Here is a 6203-nt window from a genome sequence, read left to right as displayed (position 1 = left end):
ACTTTGCCCTCGCAGGAAAGGCTGAGCTCAAGGGAAATGTAAGAGCCACCACCGTGACCGCCACCTCCATCGGAAGTAGTCTTCATGTTACCAAAGATGTCCTCACCATGCATGGGGAACAGAGGAAGGGTTTCAATCTCCATGTTCATAGATCCATAACCACCATAGTTCCCCTTCTGCCCGTTAAAAGCAATCACACCAGCTGAAGAAGCAGAAGCAGATGCAGAAGATTCGAAGTTAATATACTGATCCTCAGGTTTCCAATTGGTACCATTGTCATCACCAACAAGTCCTGATCTTTGCATGGGCACATGAACATCCGAAGTGGACCTCTTCTTCCGCTTCTCCCGAGCCCTTTGGTTCACGAACCAAAAATAGACGTTCTTGAACTCGATCTGGCCGTACCATTTCAGCTGGAGACAGATCCTCTGAATCTGCTCTAAAGTTGGGGACCTAACTCCCTTATTGTAGAAAAGCTCCTTGAGGATTCTTATCTGATCTGTAGTGGGATTCCACCTGTTCCGCCTACAAAGCATGTTAGCACTACTCCCGGCTGCTTTGTTGCTTCCTCCATCCTCGGTTGGTTGCTGGGTTTGTGGTTCCATTGGTGAAGGGTTGAGAGAATGCGAGAATTGAAGAATGGTGATGACAAGTAATTAAGAAAGATTGCTGTTAGAATTATTGGGAAGGACTGAAGATCTGTGAGAGAAGGACTGAAATTGACAGAGAGATGTTCGTAAAAAAGGAAGGGTATTGTTGAGGATCTGAAACTCAAAGGAAGGTTTTTTTTGGCGTGAACGTTCCCATCCCCATAATGCACCTATTTATAGGAACAGGGCATGCAAATCTCCACCTTTGGCCGATAGTCTCGGAAAAGCATTTCCACCTGCTGGATGGTTAAAGAGTCAAACCGATGTCAGTAAAGCGTGATTAAAGTTGCCTTAAATCTCGGAAAAGAATGGATTATTGGCACGAGGGAACCGAACGGTTTCCGAGGAGGTAACTGTTCTTTTCACGAGATTATTTTTCATGACTGTTGTTTTTCAACGAGTGATTAGTGCCTTAAATCTCGGAAAAGAAGGAGTTATTGTCGCTAAGAGTTTTGAGTTGGGAGCCAGCAAGTGGATCCAAAAGATACATATGTCCTCAAAAACCTCGCCACGAGGCTCTTTTTGACGCGGAGCATATTTTAAAAGTTCATATTATTTTCAATATACAACTATGGGGGCCTATATTTGGGGCCTTGCGAGACACAATTATTGGCTTCTCACGGATATTTGGATATCAGGATAAGAAAATATTATTGTATTCATAAAGTGGCTTTGCGGCCAAAAGCAATACATTCATTACAAAGCCAAAAGTGGCTAGAATACAAAACAAGAATCTTCGGATTATCTTCTAAATCTTTTCTCAAGTGGAAGCAGCTATGGAATCCAACGGCAGACTTCAAGGAAGGAAAAAGAGGAGTAACGGAGCCCCCACGCCCCTTTACATGGAAGCGGTAGAGGAATACAACATAGGCTTGGCCAACACCATTATTCATGAGAAGGGGAGACTCCAGTAAAAGAAAATGGAGCCTCCAAGCCCCCTCAATTGGAAGCAGCTATGGAATCCAACGCCGGGTTGAGCCGCGCCATTATCTCCTGGAGGAGCAGAGAGTGAAGGAACCAAATATCAGCTTGAGTCTCTGCACCCCCTCTAGCCTTGGTAACCACCATTAGCTGGACGTGAAGTACAGGAACAGCCATTCTGTAGCTTGAACCCATTCCTTCAAAGAGTCCATCCCTTCTCATCCCTCCAAGATTCTATCAAGAAGAGAAAGGGGGAAAAGGAGGTGAGAACCAAAGCCCCTTCCATCTGGAGGGCACAACACGGGCCAGGTCCAGAAGAAAGGAAACAGAGGAGGAAAGATGAACCTCAGAGTGGCCGTCCTCCCTCTCCCCGTTTCGCTCCGCGTATGGGATTTTCTCAAAAAATGATCTTACATGACCGGAGATCCCACACTTGGAGCCCCCTCGTGTTTCTTAACCAATCTGAAGCCTGACATTTTTGTTGCAGAACTCCAGAAGGACGAAACAAGGGGTTGCCTAAGATTACGCCATGAGGCCTAACCCAGGCTTAAGATTACGCCATAAAGCCTAAAATTTAGAGGCTAGAGGTCATTTCATGTGGGGAAGATTTGTGAAGAAGGAGAAAAAGAAGCAAGGATTGAAAGGCCATTTCTCGAATATTTCAGAAAAGTTGTTGTGAGTATTCCCTTCCTGAAATACAACTATTTATAGGGACTTCAGGCAAATCCCCACCCTTGGATGAAGTTCAATTTCAAAACCGATGTCAGTAAATCGAGATTAGTGATTCCAAATCTCGGGAAAAAAGGGACTAGCAGCATGTGAGGAGCGATTTTTTTAGGAGTTAGCTATTATTAGAGGATTAATAGCATGTGGGGAAACCGAACGGTTTCCGAGGAGGTAACTGTTCTTTTCACGAGATTATTTTTCATGACTGTTGTTTTTCAACGAGTGATTAATGCCTTAAATCTCGGAAAAGAATGGATTATTGACTTGTAAGGAGACCGAACAGTTTTCGAGGGGGCCTACAGAGATTGGCCCATGAAGCTCAATTTCAAGCAAAGTTCCTCCACGCGGAGATTCGCCGCAATAGCACTAGCTTCGGCCTGAGTGGCCCGTTCTCTGAGATGGGCCAGGTTGCGGCCCATTTCTTCAGAAGCAGCCAGAGGTTCATCGAGTTGGGCTTCTTCTGTAGCAATCGCGTTTTCAACAAAGGCTAAACCTGTATGGAGGTCCTCGATCCGAAGTTTGAAGTCGGACCTTTGGATTTGTAGTTCCCGCAGGCGGTTGGTTCGCTCATTTAAAATACCGCGAGAGATGTCCATTTCTCGAGAGAGGCTATTCAAAGCCTCTCGAGTGTCGTGAGCCTGGGCGTTCGCGGCCGGTTGACGTTGGCGGGCCTCACCAAGTTCATTCAGCAGATCGTCAATGGCACTAAATTGCTGCAGGGTCAATGCCTTCTCCTGGCAAAGATACCTTAGGGCTTCCAAGACTCGCGAGAGGATGCCAGTCTCCAATACCTGAGGACCCAGATGTTCGTGAAGCACCATCTTAGCCTCATCCACAGCAGAAGGAGGAGTTACCTCTAACACCCTCATCAATCTCTCGAATCTGGTAGGAGGCGGCGGAGGCGCCACAGGATCACGAACCACCAATGCAAAAGGGTGGACAACTTCCTCAGTTTCTTCATCTTCAATAGGTTGGTCTGTCCCTTCAGCCGCGGGAGAATCTGGAAACTCAACTCGCGACTCACCATGGGCAAGTGGAGCAGATTCAAGCACAGGGCCCTCGGCTTCGACGGTTGTCTCATTTATTTGCAAGACTTGGGGGGCACCACCACCGTCAGTATCATTTTTCATCTCTTGGGCGACTGTCCGACCGATAGGACCCTCAACGTTTGTAGCCACCTCCTCGGTACAAACAGAATCCTGGTTAGATTCAGAAATGTCAGAGAGTGGGGTTGGATCAAAAGGGAAATGGAAAGCATTGGCCAACAGTGACTTACCTCTCGAGTTGTCGGGTCAATATCTGGTACGTGGTCACCAAGAGGAAGAGGCCTCACTTCATTCACCTCTTGGACCTTTAGTGCCGCGAGAATCTCTGTCGTCATCAGTTCCTCATAAGCGGCAGAATCCTCAGAGTGGCTTTCCACACTTTCATGCTCCGAGGAGTCGTCATCGGAGATCGTTATTAGAATGGTAGGACCTTGCAGATGCTCTGTAGATGTGGGAGACGGAAGAGGCGCCACGGGGTTAGTTGATGCTTGAACTAGCGAGAGAGTTGGTTTTTCTGCAGTGGCTGAGGGTCCAGCCTCGCTCAGGCGAGAGGGATTAGTGGTCCTTTGACGGACCTGTCAAAAGATACATAGTGAAGATCCTGCCCAGATTCTAAAATTTAAAAAGGATAAGACGGGGTCGGAGTTTACCAATCGCATTCCCAGAGGTTCGTCATCTTCAAAACTCTCTTCGACGAATTGAGCTCGATCGCGTTTGCAAGCAAAGACAGCAGTGGCCTGTACGAGAAAAGAGTCATAACTCAAAAAGGGGGGAAGCACCAAATATACAAGTTTGGGATCATTCTTAACTAAATTACCTCAGCGGGATCTTCATCATGTGAAGACTCTCCCTCAGAAGTCTCCTCTGCTATTGCCTTTTGTTTCCCCGCCTGAACAGAGGCTATCCTGCTCCAGGTAGTTTGCTGCAAAACACACTCAGGAATAAGAGCGAGAAATCAACACAAGAAAAAAAAATGGTGAAGAAAGACAAAAACTTACTGTTGCCCTAGGCTCGTGGATTTGTATCCCTGGACGCGATGAGCGAGAAGGTAGAATAGGTCGCGGGGGTTGTGCTGCAGGGTTGGAGAAGCGCTCAAGAATCTTGCGGTCCTCCGGACCAGGACTACTCATGCCACGAAAGATCAGGACGAAGAGTTCGTCATGTGGCAGGTCCCAACAGTTCACGGACACTTCTTTCCACCAATCAACATAATCATCGTCGACATCGTTGAGGGGGTACAGCGCTCTGACCCAAGGGGGAATCACTATCAAAGTAAACTGACTCTGAAAGAGGGCAGACCCAGGTGGGGATAATCTCCGCCAAGAGGTGTAGTAATTGGCAGAATCAACCAGAGGCCAGGGTACCAACTGGGCCAACCCAAATTGGCGAGCAAAATGGTTAGGAGCATAGAGCTCATAACTTACGCGTTCAGTGGCAAGACGAATATCCAAGCAGGAGATGGCGCGACGAAAGGTCAGGAAGGCTCTTTCGCTATGATCCCGTCCACTGGGCAGAAAGCCATCATCAAGGGGAGGAGGGAATCGCCTAGAAAGGACTATTTTTGGGTCCGGCATCTCTCCCAACAAGTACAAGTAAATAAAACACTCGGAGTAGGGTGGAGCTCGATACCTTACGTTGCGGCAAAGCCAGTTCCCCAAAAGGGAATCAACTGGAGGTTCCTTTGGAATATCACCGCGACTGAAAGCACAAATTGATGATGCAGTCAAATCAACTGATACTGTAGCAATACAGATCAATTGAATACACAAAAAAAACTCACAGAATTCGATGATGCAGTCAAATCAACTGAACACTGTAGCATGCCAGATCAATTGAATACCAAAAACAGTCGCAAAATCCGATACAACTCGCATAAAGAAATGAACTTGAGGCACAATTCAAAGCAATCAAAGGAACCCAGAAAGAGAAAAGGCTGAAGTACTGCAACAGTGATAAGAATCAGAAGATACAGACGACAACCTGAGAAAAGGAGACCCGATGAAGTACCTCAAGTAATAGAACGGCGAAGCACCGGTTTAGGCTACAGGTAAATGGCAGACGCGCAAACAGCGTGAAGGGCAAAAAGGTCCAGAATAACCGAGCCCAGAGGAACTCGAGTCGAGACAATATTCAGAGTCGGATGCAATCAGACCTGAGAATTAGGTGAGAGAATTACCGGATTAAAGGTTCAAACTTTGGAATCCAAGCTTGAAATTATCGGATTCAATTGGATTGACTGGGCAACGACTCTATGCTTTAGGGATTTGCCTCCGATCTCCAGAAAGCTCGAGCTTTGTCTCTCTTCGAGGAAGCTCAATAACCTCGTGCCGAGTGATCAAATGCAGGTTAGAGACGGAATATTGATTTGAGACGGAAATCAATCCCTTTGCCACAGAAATCAATATTCCTTGCCGCGTATCTAATCAAACGCTCCAGTTGCTAAATATCTGCTCCACCGTCAAGTTGTTAAGGAGAAGCGAGAGAGCGAAAAAACCTGAACCTTCTGGAGTTCTAGCATTCTACTGTCGGCGGGTGTTTATAACAGACTGAATGGCAGGGATGTAATTTAAGAAAAAATTAAGGGAAAAAGAAGTAAATCGGGCTCGAATGAACAGTGCCACGTGAATGAACAGTCCACGCGCTTTAGATTATAGATAATTGGGCCTGAAAATAATCTTCTAGTAACTGAAAATTGATTAATCAATGGAATTAAGCTAGGTTTCTTTCAGTTTGTTCAATTAACTGGGCTAATTCTGCACCAACCAACGACGGAAAGACTCCACTAGATCCTTGGCTATTTTTACATAGATAGTCAGCAATTTTTTTTTTTTTTTTTGAGAAACTGTCAATTCAAATTAAA

The sequence above is a fragment of the Rosa rugosa genome, chromosome 5, assembly GCF_958449725.1.
Source record: "Rosa rugosa chromosome 5, drRosRugo1.1, whole genome shotgun sequence".
NCBI classification, from domain to species: Eukaryota; Viridiplantae; Streptophyta; class Magnoliopsida; order Rosales; family Rosaceae; genus Rosa; species Rosa rugosa.
The sequence above is the reverse complement of the archived record's forward strand: the minus strand, read 5'-3'. Positions refer to the sequence as shown.